The sequence below is a fragment of the Vicugna pacos genome, chromosome 1 (genome assembly GCF_048564905.1).
Source record: "Vicugna pacos chromosome 1, VicPac4, whole genome shotgun sequence".
NCBI classification, from domain to species: Eukaryota; Metazoa; Chordata; class Mammalia; order Artiodactyla; family Camelidae; genus Vicugna; species Vicugna pacos.
Window position 1 is genome coordinate 98663196 of NC_132987.1, and position 13826 is coordinate 98677021.

At 33.7% G+C, this 13826-nt stretch overlaps 1 protein-coding gene and 1 long non-coding RNA gene across 9 annotated transcripts in view; both read right to left on the bottom strand.

Moving 5' to 3' along the window:
- Nucleotides 1–13826, bottom strand: part of ROBO2 (roundabout guidance receptor 2) — a 1146283-nt gene that overhangs the window by 773884 nt on the left and 358573 nt on the right. The window lies entirely within an intron of this gene.
- LOC140698161 (uncharacterized) overlaps nucleotides 1–13826 on the bottom strand; it is a 100037-nt gene that overhangs the window by 7323 nt on the left and 78888 nt on the right. For 3 of the 4 annotated variants that reach the window (XR_012075720.1, XR_012075723.1, XR_012075719.1), the window contains exon 1: nucleotides 2543–2612. The exons of the other annotated variant lie outside the window; for it this stretch is intronic. This is a non-coding gene — a long non-coding RNA (uncharacterized lncRNA). Of the gene's footprint in view, nucleotides 1–2542; nucleotides 2613–13826 lie in introns of those variants that run through there. 4 annotated transcript variants of the gene reach the window in all.

Here is a 13826-nt window from a genome sequence, read left to right on the forward strand (position 1 = left end):
AATATGTTTTTGCTGATATTCTTCTTCTTAATCTACAGAGTTCTAAAGAAGTAATAAGCTGAAGATTCAAATTAACAAGTTGTATTTTTATTTAACTATCTTCAAGTCCATAAAGGGTTACTATATAGAAAATTTCCTTAATCTGATCAAGACATATAGATTTATTTAGCCATGAGAAATGACTTTATCCATGGGTGTGTGTGTGTGTATGTGTGTGTGTGTGAGTGTGGGTACATTGTTAAACACTTAAATAAAATACCATTTCACAGATGCTTTTAAAAAAGAAAAATAAATTATTTAAAATATCTACCTAGATTTTTATAGCATATGATTTTGTTAACTAAACTAGCCTGTAATTTAACAAAATTATTAATTTCAACTAAATTTTGATTATGTTAAATCTCAACAAGTTACTTATTTTAAAAACCTTTCATCTCAAACATGAAGTGATTTTTACTACATACTGCATAGTCTAGAGTTTTCTAACATAGTTCTTTGACACCAACAAAACATACTAATGTTTCAGGTAACTTTTCATCTAATAAGTACTTCTAGAACAAAGAAAAGACTAAAAGTCAACTTTCAACTTGATTTAAATCAAGAAAGGAAAACAAGTCAGTGGAACTCTAGAAACATTGATAAAAGATAGGGGACCATTCATTAGTGACAGAATGGAAGAAATGAGATAATTTGCTTTAGAAAATGTTGCATAGGGCAGATTACTCCAAATTGTACTTTTCAGACTGACCCCAGAAAGCTCTGAGAATAAGTGCGCACTGTACAAAATAAGTTTGGGGCAATCTGAGGAAGTCACAGTACAGATTACTATGTTACATTTCTGACATCTCTAGTTTAAAAAAAGAGAAACACACATAACCATTTTATCAGCATTTTCAAACTTATTTGATTAATGTGCTCTTTATATTTTACTGTAGAACATATACTGATATTCATAGAACACTTTGGGGGATGCCATTAGAAGTCATCAATATCTATAGTATCAGTTCCAATGAGATTAAAGCAAATTTTATATCACATTAATGTTAATGTGCCAATGTATAGACATTTCTTCCTTTGCTACCAAAAAATATTGTCCCTTCTATCAATCTTCAGTGAAAAATCCAAAAATGTAGATTCCACATTCATCAAAAGCTAATGTGCACAAAATAGCAACTGAGAATTAATATTTGATAACTATTATTTGATAATGCGAACACTTCAATGACATTCTGTTTATATGAATGGATATATGTACAAACTGAAGTGGAGACTAGAATATCTATGTGATACACTTCTCTCACATTCATCATACATAAATGCCAATATGATACGTTGCTTCAAAACTACAACAATAAAAAATTTACTTCAGAAAGAAAAATCAACAGAACCCCCCCGAAATAAACATACAAAAACCAGTGTTATACCCTGAGAATACTGAGAAGTATTTTATAAAAATCAACTTTGTATGCACTTTTCATTATGGAAGTTGTTCTGGACTAAATTAGTCCAAAGTAGTACATGGAAAGGAAAGAAATAGAGTATATTTTTATTCTTTGTGTCATTTAAAACAAAAATTTCCTTCCATTTCTATTTTAATGTCACGAATCTATGCCACCCATATATTATAAACGACAATGTTCGTGATGCCTACTTTGCAAATCATTCTTAAAACAAGATGTATGATTAGATAAATTAATCACTTACTCATTTTTTTATGGATCTTGACTGGCTAATGCCACTAAGCTACAAACTTTTACTAAGTATTTATGTAGGAGCTATATATTTCAGGATTTTTTTAAAATAACAAAAGCAATAAAGTAAAAAAGTCATCCATTCTTAGAAAGTAATTGAAAACATCATACTTAATGCACGAATATCTGAACTTCAATCACTTAACTAAAAGGTTTTTGTCATACTTGTTGATTGATAAGAGTTAATACAAAGAAGATAAACTGAAAGCAGAAAACTAATGATGGTAACTATTTTAGGTGTCTTTAATCACTTTTGTTTTGAGTGTCAGTTAATATAATTAATTTTCCTGTATTTATTACATACTTAGCTCATCTTCTTTTCCCATGTATTGATTCATTAATCTCTTCATAAATTGGATAAACAGTGTGAAATGTGAATATTTTCACCTTGTAGAAATCCTTTCACTTCTCAAGCTACGTAGGCTGAGTTTCTCTCCTATTGTCATTCAGCAGGTCGATATTAGAGCCAAGATACACAGTCTACCATTCCCTAGTCCTACATATGTCTACAGAGTATTCAATTACCCACCGGAGAACAATGGCAAATATAACAATGATTTATGGTAAATCGTTAGTCATTGTTCTAGTAGCCGTTTATCCCAATGAGCGCTTAGCCTATTTAGAAATTACTGCACTTCCACTGCCATTTTGTTTTTAAGGAAAATATCCATTGAAGATATCAGCAAAATCACGACAGTTCAGGAGTCTTGGCAAGCACATTGTCCAAAGTAGGGGAATGTGTGTCATTATAAAAATAACTGGGAAAAATGCCACCACTTTGCCTTGCTCACCTGTGTTCAGTGATGTCCTGAATCACTGCTTGTGTTTCATTTCTGAAGCAAGTCATCCTGCAAGTTTTCTTTCCATGATTTTCTTCCTCACCCTTTACAGGAACATTCCAGTTAAAAAATGGCTAGCCTCCATGTTTACACTGTTACTTCCTACTCTCAGCTCTTCGATTAAAATAGGAATTATTATTAGGATTCTTAGAATACTATTAAAAGATTATAGAATCTTAGACTCACAGAGCTAGATCAGACTTTGGAGAGCACCCACTGAACTGGTAATTCTCACCTGTGTGTGAAGTGAATTAGAAATACGGATGCATGTAAATGTCTAGGTCAGACTTTCCTTTTGCTAACAGAACCTGGAGTAAGGTTTGTCTTCAAGTTCTCATGAGGAAGAAGTTCACCCCTGAGACTCCAGGCCACAGGGGAAGGGATAATAATGACAGCCAATTTACCTGTGAATTTAGAAATATAATAATGCAGATAAAAGCATTTGAAAATATGTTATGATTGTTGATAGCTATCAAGACATAAATTAAGACCTGAAAAGGAAGAGTGACTTTCCTGCAGGCATACAGACAGAGTTGGGTCCAGTATCCTGATTGTGACTCTGATTGGTTCTGTTTACTACTTCTGTGTAATAAATTACCTCAAAATTGAGTGGCTTAACACAATTTTATTTTGCTCCCAATTTTGTGGGTAAGGGATTGGAGAAGAGTTTGGCTGGATCATTTGCTCTTGGACTGTCTCATGCAGTTGTTATCTGATGTCAGCTGTGGTTGGCTGTAGTCATCTCAATTTTACCTAAACTGGACTTCTGAGGTGTCTCATAACTTGGCTGGCAAGTAATGCTGGCTCTTGGCTACGAGCTCACCCTCGGGGCTTTCTACTGGAACACCTACACATGGCCCCTTAAACATGAAGGTCTCAGGGTAGTTACACTTCTTAAGTGGTGTATGGCTTCCCCCAGAATGAGAGTGCCAAGAGAACCAGGCGGATGCCAAAGGTCTTTTCATGAACTAGCCTTGGAAATCACTGCTATCATGCTTTATTGGTTGAAGTACTCACAGTTCTGCCCACATTCAAAGGGAGATGACATATATAACCCCACATCTCAATGGCAGGAGTGTCAAGAATTTACAACCATTAAAAAAAAAAAAACCAGCATAATCTGGGTTCAGTCTGGCAAGCCATATTGTATTGTATCCTTTCACTGCTACTGAGAAGTGTTATGAAAAGTTATCATTTCCCTGTCTTCCTGGATAGCCAGGTATAACAGTTTGCACGTTAGAACTACACTGGAAATAAAAAAAGTGTCATATACTTAATATTTAAAATTAAGCTACATATCAGTCATTAAAAAACCAACAAAGTATAACTAAGTACTGCTATGTGAGGGCCTTAAACCTAGGTACTGAAATTACAACTACCAAAGGAAAAAAAAAATGTCCTCAGGCTCTATTAGGAAAGGCAAAAAGTAAAAATGGAGTTGAAAATAATGTTGCTAAGTTGCTTTAACAGAAGTATGCATACAGTCGGCTATGGAAGGGCTTTACTGAACAGGACATTAAAGAAATGGTTTCAGAGGTTTGTGGTTAGAGGAGCATCTGGAGGAATCCTGGACCAGAAAGTTGGCCAGACATCTCCCTGACAGAAGACATGACATGCCAAACATATACATTAGAGGAGACAAATGTCAGTACTCAATTTCTTGTATGAGCTGTAATTGAAAAGAATCTGAAGATATATATATATATATGTATTAATGAATAGCTTTGCTGTACACTTAAAACTAACATTGTAAATCAACTACACTTCAATAAAAAAAAAGAATTAAAAAAAAAGCAACAACAAAACCTACAGCTCTGCCAAACCAAAAAAGAAAAAAAAAACATGGAGTTAAATTTGATAAGGCTATGGTATAAGATACATATGTAATTAAAGAAAATGAGTCTGGAAAATTGTGTCAGAATTTGAAGCCTTTTCTATCAAGGTCAGGAATTTATGTATAAATATATACGGTTCTTCACTATGAACTCATCTACAAAACAGAAACAGACTCGCAGACGTAAACAATCTTATGCTTACTAGGGAAAGAGGGTAGGGAGGGATAAATTTGGGAGTCTGAGATTTACAAATGTTAGCCACTATATACATAAATGGATTTTAAAAGTTTCTTCTGTATAGCATAGGGAACTATGTTCAATATCTTATAATAACCTTTAATGAAAAAGAATGTGAAAATGAATATATGTATGTATATGGATGACTGGGCCATTGTGCTGTACAGCAGAAACTGACACATTGTAATGACTGTACTTCAATTTAAAAATAAATAAATAAATATGGCCATTGATTATGAATGATGTAACTCAACTGAAAAGCAGAAGTTAGTACTATAACATTCCTGTGGTGATACTTTTAAACAGTGGAAACAGTGCAGTTAAAAACATTTCAAAGTAGCCAAAAGTGCATAAAGTTACGAATAGAATTTTGTGCAGAGAGGAAGCATATAGAAATAAACCATGGATGCTTAACACAAAGCCTAACATAAATGGAAATAGACTGAAATCAGGTGTTGACTTAATTTAACTTTGCCATGGCATGTGTTGGGTTATGTTGGAATCGTCCAGTATTTGCATTACATATAGTAATCAAGACGGAGCAAGCAACAAGGAGAATGGATTCTACATTTTAATTCTCCAGGGATAAAACACACGGCGCTCACGTTACCTGGCTCCTGTGATTTTAATGCATGTGAGCTGGCTAATTAAAGTGAGTGAGAGTTCCTTAGATCAGGTATAAAGCACAGATCCTTTGTGGTTAAAATTTTCTGCACGTGGAATGTGTTAGAGCAGGATAAATATACAGGATGTTTTTTACAGCTCAAAGATTAAATTATTTATAAGAAGAAGGTCTGCTAAAAATAAATGGGATGCAGGACAATAATTCCACAAGCCAAGTGGGGCTTCACTCCTCAGGCTCAGTACAATGGAAACTTGTTCCCCAAAGTGTCTTCTTTAGAGCAGAAACATGTGCATCAGATGGGAGCTTGTTACAAATGCAGACTCTCACGTCCCACTGAATCAGAATCCACCTTTTAATCAGATTCTCAGGTGATTATCATGGACATTAATATTTGGGAAGCAGATTGTGGGGACAGGATGCTGTAGGCTTAGGATAACCTTGAAAGCTGTTTTATAGATTTTTGCATTTGTTTTCATGAGTTGGTTGAAAGAGCATGAATCAAATCTTGAACAGGAGGAAAACATATAAGGGAATAAGGATTAGAAAAAATTCAAACAGAAGGGGTTGACTAAGTAATCAAGAAGGGGTAGCAATTCATAAATACAATTGCTACTTATATCTATATCGATCGATCTGTTGATCGACTAATATACATTTGAATATGAAATAATGGACAGTTAGAAGTAGCTTTAGACTGCTATTAAGTGCCTAAGACAGTGGCTGGCACGTGGTAGACATTCAATATTAATATTAATTGAGTGAATAAACTTTACATATATCACTTTATCATAGAAAGTAATTTTGCACACATTATTTCACTTTGAGTCTCACAACATCTCTGTGAAGTAGACAGAATGAGTAGTTGGCATCATTAGACAAATGCTTTCAACTTGTCTACTTTGTAATAACTTAAAATCAACAGGTATGACAAAACCTTTTAGTGTGTAATTGATGTTAAGAATATTCATGCATTAAAGATTGCATTTTCAATTGTCTTTGAAGGAGGATAATTCTTACATGTTACTGCCTTTGTTTAAGAAAGACTAGGATAGTTCACTGCTGTGTAAATGCTAACTACCTTAGAATAGTGAATGTACTCAGTTTAATTAATTTATCAAATCATCTTACCTTGTTACATCAGGATTTAAAACAGGCATCAAGAACAATGCAATTTAAAAATATATGAGGGAGCTAGGTTGGGGACATACAACACTTTGTCATTATTGAAATATGAATGAAAATAGCATGGTGCTGTAGGTGACTCTGGGGACACTTTGCATCTCTTTCTCTTCAATGAAGAACATTTGGCCATTTAAGCCCAGTACAACCTCCAAAAACAACTGTGTGCTCTAACGTAAGAGGCATAAAAAACAGGATACTGAGAATGTTAAAGTCCAGAGAAATACTTGTACTGAGTACCCATGTATATCTGGAACATATTTTCAACATAATTTGCCTCTCAAAACAGCTTGCTCATGTTAAAAGAACAAATAAAAGTTGGAGTTTTTGTTGCAGATAAAGAACAAACATAATTAAAGAACATATAATTGCTTTATTCTATTAGATAAATATTTGACTTATAAAAGGTATATTGAATTATATATTTTATTAAATGAACAGTTCTTTCTTAAGATATTGGGTTTTTTTCTATTGTTGAGGACGTAAGTTTGTTACTTGATAAATCAAAGATCTTTTTTTAAAATTCATTGTGCAATCTGATTCTTTCAATGTATTGTTCATTTTAAATTTGCTCCAATTCATCATAAGCAAAAATAATTACATAAAATCACTTTAAAGGAAAATTGAAGGTTTTTTTCCCCATCATTAGTTCTAATTGTTTAAGTGCTTAAAATTCATTATTTTTTAAACACCTAAACTGGATACTAATCTCTGAAATCAAATAGAATCAATCATATTATGAAGTTCAACTTGCACTGAACTCTATCCAACTACGTGATTTGGAGAATTTTCTCCTGAAGATGAAACAAACTGTTTTACTTCATTGATATCCATAAGTGTCCAGTTATATTATCCAATAAAAACGATAATTATAGTTGTTACCATGTTTTCTACACCGGTTATGTACCAGGCACAGTTCTGAACACTTAATATACAATGACTCTACTCTCACAACCATCATTCAGAAAATGTCATTATCCTCAATTTATAGAAGAGGAAATGGAGGGCTAAAGAAAGTAAATTGGCCCAAGTTCTCAACTCAGACTATATTCTAGCTACTGTGTTCTTTTCACCATGCTCTGCTTATTGCATTTTACAGTCACAACTGTAACAAGATAGTGTTTGCATTTTCAGAAGGTCATTGGGCTTTGCATTTCTATAAATCTCTTAAGAATACTCCTTTAGGTACGAAGAAGTGACAATGCAATATTACTTCACCTTATTACTCAATAATTACACAATTACACAATGACATCTAGTCTAGTACAGGGAGAAACAGACAGCATATAATGTAATATTTAAATTTAAAGGCAATGGTAGAGAATTTCCTCATTTTAAAGTTTGCCAGAGCTAACTTTAAGTGAAACTTTAAGTGAAAGGCCTATAGAGTATTTGGATGGTGATAAAGGGACCACATATCTTACTTTCCAAACCAGGACATTTTGAGAGCAAAAGGGAATAATCACCAGACAGATGGCAGGGCAGCAGGCTTGAACAGGGACTTTCCTGAGAAAATCTGAATGTACGGTCATCCTGTACACAGATGACATATGTGACAAATGCTAATAAAGTTGAATTGGTGAACGAAAGAAACAGAACTAACGCTAATCTGAACTCTTACTTGGGAGTGGTCTTTTCCTTACGGCTTGAATTAAGTAATTGTATATGCCTTATAGAAAGTTTTTCCTTCTAAAAAAGACATACTAATTGAGGGTTACGAAGGTCTGTCCAATGCTACTGGTGTTTAACAAATTGCTCCCTGGTTAGAGTGATTTGATAAAATGAATTAACTTTGAAAAGGATACTCTTAAAAAGGTCAGAGACTATCCCAAGTTAGAGAAAAAGGGAAAGAAAAATGCAAGAGACCATTCAGCCTTTTATGTCTTCCTGATTCAGTAGCTGTATCATTTCCTTCTTAAACAAACTGCACTGGTCTTCAATCAGGTATTTAAAATATTCCATAAAGTATAAAAAATATAGTTGTAGAACACACACATACCACATGAAAAATAAATCTGCAAATACTATATATTTTTGAACTGCATTAAAAATAATACATATGATTCTAAAACTAATTAAATTGACTATCCAATAAATGGAATTTTATATCATGTTTGTTATCAGCTAAATAATTCATTATTTCATTTTATATACACGCTCTTTAATTAACTTACTGACTCAGAGGTAAGATGCTGCTAATCCATTCATTTCCCCAAACCCACACACAAAAAATTACAAAACATGAGAGAGTACAAGAGCGAAAGGTTAAGGGTTTAATATGAAGGAGTTTTTAAATCAGAGGAGCAAGCAGCTGGTTGAGGTTCTTTCCACCTCTAACTGGAGACCCCAGATTGCATGGTGATTAGTGACACCTGTTTTTTACTAGCCTTTTCCTGAAGCAGGCAAAGCATGAAGTTGGCTATAGAAGTGTTCTTGGCATTTTGTTGTTCTTTCTTTTAAAAAACACATTCTCTTTTAAAACCAGATATTTGTTTTTAGCCATGGTGTGCCTATTACAAAAATTCAGAGGCTAAATCTGCCTGTGAGTAATAGTAAACTATCTTACAAGGGTAAAGAGAGGATAATATTTTCAGTAATTTGGAAAGAGTCTATTTTAGTACAGTCGTAAGTGTTTAAATTTTTTAAAAAGTCACCCAAAACTTATAGTTTGAATAAGACTTTATTATTAGAATCATATTCCCCAGATCAAATCACTGAAGGAACGGATATCTTGGTCTGAGTACCGCAGGTCAGCTTTATTCTATTCCATGATGGCCTCTCCACCTTTTTGCTTTCTCTACCATCTCCTTGGAACCTGTATTCATTTATCTTCTTTCTTCCACATGTCCGAGTTGGATTGAATTTAAAAGGCAGTCTGGTTCAGATTGGCCATATTATGGATGAGAATTCTGAAGCCTAAAGAGGGGAGGTAACTTATTCAAGATCACACAGCTTGAAGATGGCAGAGCTGAACTAGGGTGTGGTAGTTTGTTCTGGCAGCCTTATAATAAACTAATACAAGGGACTAAGTAAAGAGAATTCTGCACCCATTGTTGAGAAAAGAATTTCTTTTCACAACCTTGATCCCCTTGATTTCAAATTCTTCACTTTACAGTTTACAAAGTCATGGCCCAAAAAAGAGAGGCAACCTTTCTAGGTAGTTACAACAAAAACAGACTGAAATACAAGTTTCTAACTCCCAATATAGCTGATCACCTTCCAGTACTCCATGCTATGTCTCACATACACAAATCCAAACATAAAAATATCCTGTAGAAATCCTTGTTCCCAGGAGAAAGATATTTCAGAAACTCCATTTACTATTCATTGTTCAGTTGAATACATGATTGCTTTTCATGTTTCTGCACCCACTTAATGAATACATACGTTTAACAGAGTTTTACAGAGCTTCAACTATGTGTTAGATACTGTATCATTCTTCAATATTTTTATAGACAAACCCACAACTGCATCTGTCACTTTTATTGCCTCTTAAATTGTCAACCTCAAATATGAATTAAAAAGTGCTTAAGTCTAGCTCTCTTATATTTTATAGGAACATTCCAAAAATATCCACCTCATAGTAGTAACTCATGATTAAAGAGAAACAGTGGTATAAGGGAAAAAGCACTAAAATTGTAAAAAAAAAATGATTTGCATTCTTTATTGTTTAAATTTTGATAGTTAATCAAATTATGTCACCAAATATAAGACCTATACACTTGATTAGACTTTAGGGCCTGGGTAATGTTAGTATAGATTGGAGAAAAAAAAGTATCATTAGAAAAATATAGCACAGAAATTAGAAGATGACTCTTGTTGTAACTTTTCTATTTACTAGCTCTGACTTTGATTGGACTTCAGGGCCTGGGTAATGTTTAGTATAGACTGGAGGAAAAAAGTATCATTAGGAAAATATAGGACAAAAAATAGAAGATGACTCCTGGTTTTAACTTTTCTATTTACTAGATTTGACTTTGGCAAACCACTTGGCTATCTATGCTTCAATTTTTTTTTTATTTGAAAGATGAGAAAATTTGACTCAGCATTTAAAATTCCTTCTAGTTTTAACATGACTGAGATCTGAAAAGTAAATATAATTTTAAACTTACAATCTTTTTAGTTGATAGTTGCCTTACACAAAGGGTAGCTCAAGAGATAATGAACTACTTTGACATCCATTTTAGAGCAATATGTGTGCTCTGTCCTTAATACATACAGCAAAGTGCACAGACAGACGTCCTTTGTGTGTGTGTGTATGTGTGTGTGTGTGTGTATGTAGGGTGAAACACACACATGCATTACTTTTTAATAGTCTTTTGTTTAATAGAAACACAGAAATGTATTTTTATATTTGAAGCCTTTCCCAGTATAATTCCTTAGTGTGTGATCTTCATTTTTTTTAATTGAAAATAGACATCAGTGGACAATAAAGTCAACTGCCAACAGACATGATGGTGTATTGTGTTAAGGCCTATATCAATCAAATGTCTCTATATCAGCTTTGACCAGGGAGGTTTCATTTTCTCAACAGAGATGCGACTAATGAGAAGGTGATGGGTTGATGCAATCCTCGAGAGCTAGGTAGGAAAGTTTTAGCTCCTTAGGGAATTTTTGGAGAATCAAGAACATTGCTTGATCTTTCAAAGCACTAGAAAAAGTAAAGGTACTTTCTTGAAGAGAGTTGTAAAGATGAATGAGAGGTATGGTGATCAAGGACAAAACCTGAGAATATACTTTTGAGGTCTCACATCACGTCCATGAACTTTAACCCTGAGGAAAATTTCTCCATTTCAGAATAGGGCAAGTTTTGTTTATATAGTCCTGAAGGTCTCCTCCCTATTGTTCAATAGGAGACATTCCTGATAATGACTTTCAATTAAAGGCATTAAATGTTAACAGTGCCGCAGGAATGGATATTGCTTTTTTCCCCACTGAATAAAATTATGTACGTACTTTTCTTTGTCAGTATAAATTTTAGGTGCCTTGACAACAGATAATTTAAAAATCAGTTTATTTGCTTTTGTACCAAGTTAAATTTTAAGGTTCTGTTTCTAGTGTGCCTTTAATAAAATATTAGAGCACTATATCTTTATTATTTAAACAAGCATCTATTGAACAATTAGTCCGAGTTAGGCACTAAACAAAATGATGAAGACACAATGATCTCTATAAAACGTATAGGGCAAACAGAGAAGTAAACAGTAGACAATTAAGTTTGACAGCAATAGATTAATCAGCCATTGGGCTGGCCATGGGTAGTAGTGTTAGGTGAGTGTTTCTAGTGAATGTGACAAGATAATCCTGGAAAAATCAGGAGTTAGGCAAATTTGTCAGGAAAAGTAGGTGGGAAAAGGGGATAAATGGACAAAGAGAATGAAAGTGTTAGACAGAAGAGATCACCCTTCCCTAATTCTATCTGCTTTTATAATTCCGGTTCTCCCTTAGAAGAAGCTTATTGTTCTTTTACAAGTTGTGTCTTTAACAGAAGATTTTGTCCCTGTACCCTTACTAGGGAAAGAGCAGACAGCTTCCCTAGGGATGCTGGTTAATCAGGTCTAGTTCTTACCATTCTTACCCTTGCCTGCTGAGTGAAATCTCTCTATGGCTTAGAAAGTTTAATCATCTCTCTTAGGATGAGAATTAAAAACTCATTTGTGTAAATATATGTCATTTATTATGTTTATTTTCTTCTTTCCTCTCTGGACAACTGAATCACTCCTTTCATTAAGTGTTTCAGAAAAAGATAAGCATGATTTATCTTATTAACAAAGAAACTTGCTAGCTGGGTTTTAAATAACATAGACTATATTTCTGTAAGTGATCAATTCTTCATCTTCTAGAAGTGCTGTAGTTATAAGGCTAAGACTGATGATTCTCATTACATTGTGGCACTTCCTGGAAGTGCAAGTCAGGCAAAGGCCACCAATCCCAAGCAGTAGAAACATCAACCCATCCCTTTCTTTCTTGGTGATCACACAGTTTCCATGTAACTCAAACATGGAAGAGGATTAGCATGATTAAGGATCTGAAGTTATATACAGTCTTCTTTTCCTTCCAGTTAAATTGTTCCTATCTTTATTTCTAGTGACCAGCCCAAGAGTTCTAGGCCTCTGGGCCTCATGCAATTGCCTTTTACAGACTGTGAGCCCATGTACATGGGATTAGAACTATAAGACCTAATAACTTCCTTGTGAACTTGAATTAAATTTAACCTTTCTTTATTTCCATTTTCTTATCTGCAAAATAGGGACAATCACCCTATCTCCCTTACTGAGCTTTTGTGTGCATAGCATGAAAAGAAAAAAAAAATCTTTTAAATGTCTTGCAAAATTCAAAGCACTACAAAAATATAAATAATTGCAATGACTTGAGAGTTTAGCAACCATAATCTCCACGGTCTCTGTACATAAATGTGATCAGACCCAAATGGCTTACGTACCAAGCTCTCTTATCTATCATCACTAATAATTCCCCCACTTCCTTTCCCTTGGCTGCAGTCAGTGCATATAACTGAGAAGCTGCTGTTATAATCAGAAAACTTAACAAAAAACCCCCCTGCCTCCTTCAACAAGACCACATGGCTTTGCAAGGTAAGACTATATCCTCCTGTGGGCAGACCTATTTAGGATCTAAACAGTTTGTAAAGCTCCCTGGGAACAGCTTGGCATTACCTGTGGTCATAGGTGGAGTACTCCTGTCTACTACCCAGTTAGGAAAACACTAAGAAAGTAGATAATTAAAAATAAAGGACTGTGTTAACTCAAATGGATTATCTGGTTTAGTGAAATTATCATGGAAATTGTGGCAACTGTATCCACTGCATTTTCTTCCTTTTGAATCTTTAAACATTTTGAAATATTATAATATTATGACTATGGAAAAATAAACTCCATTTTCACTGACTGAAAAAATTCAATTCTAAGCTTACTGCAATAGCACATCTACAGTTATGACTATGGATATTCTCTATTCTAGTTTATTTTAAAATTTTCCCAAATTTAGGAATGGAGCAAAACATAAAACAATCCATCACTTCATACTTTCTCCTGTACAAATGTTTTATAAATATTCTATTGTGGATTAGTATTTTATGATTATTTTCCCATGATTTCAATTATTTCTCATGTAGATAATTAAAAGCCTTTATATTTTATACCCAGAAACATTTTCAAACAGTAAAAATAATCCAGTAACATGTCTGATTGATTCAAGAGTTTCTTCCTGAGTCTGGCCAATAGACCATGAAGATCAAACTTATATTTTCATAGCTTATGGCCTAAGACTATTTGATAAGTACTGTTATTATTGGATTCAAATTTTATATATTCATAGCTAATTAATAGTCAATGCTATATAC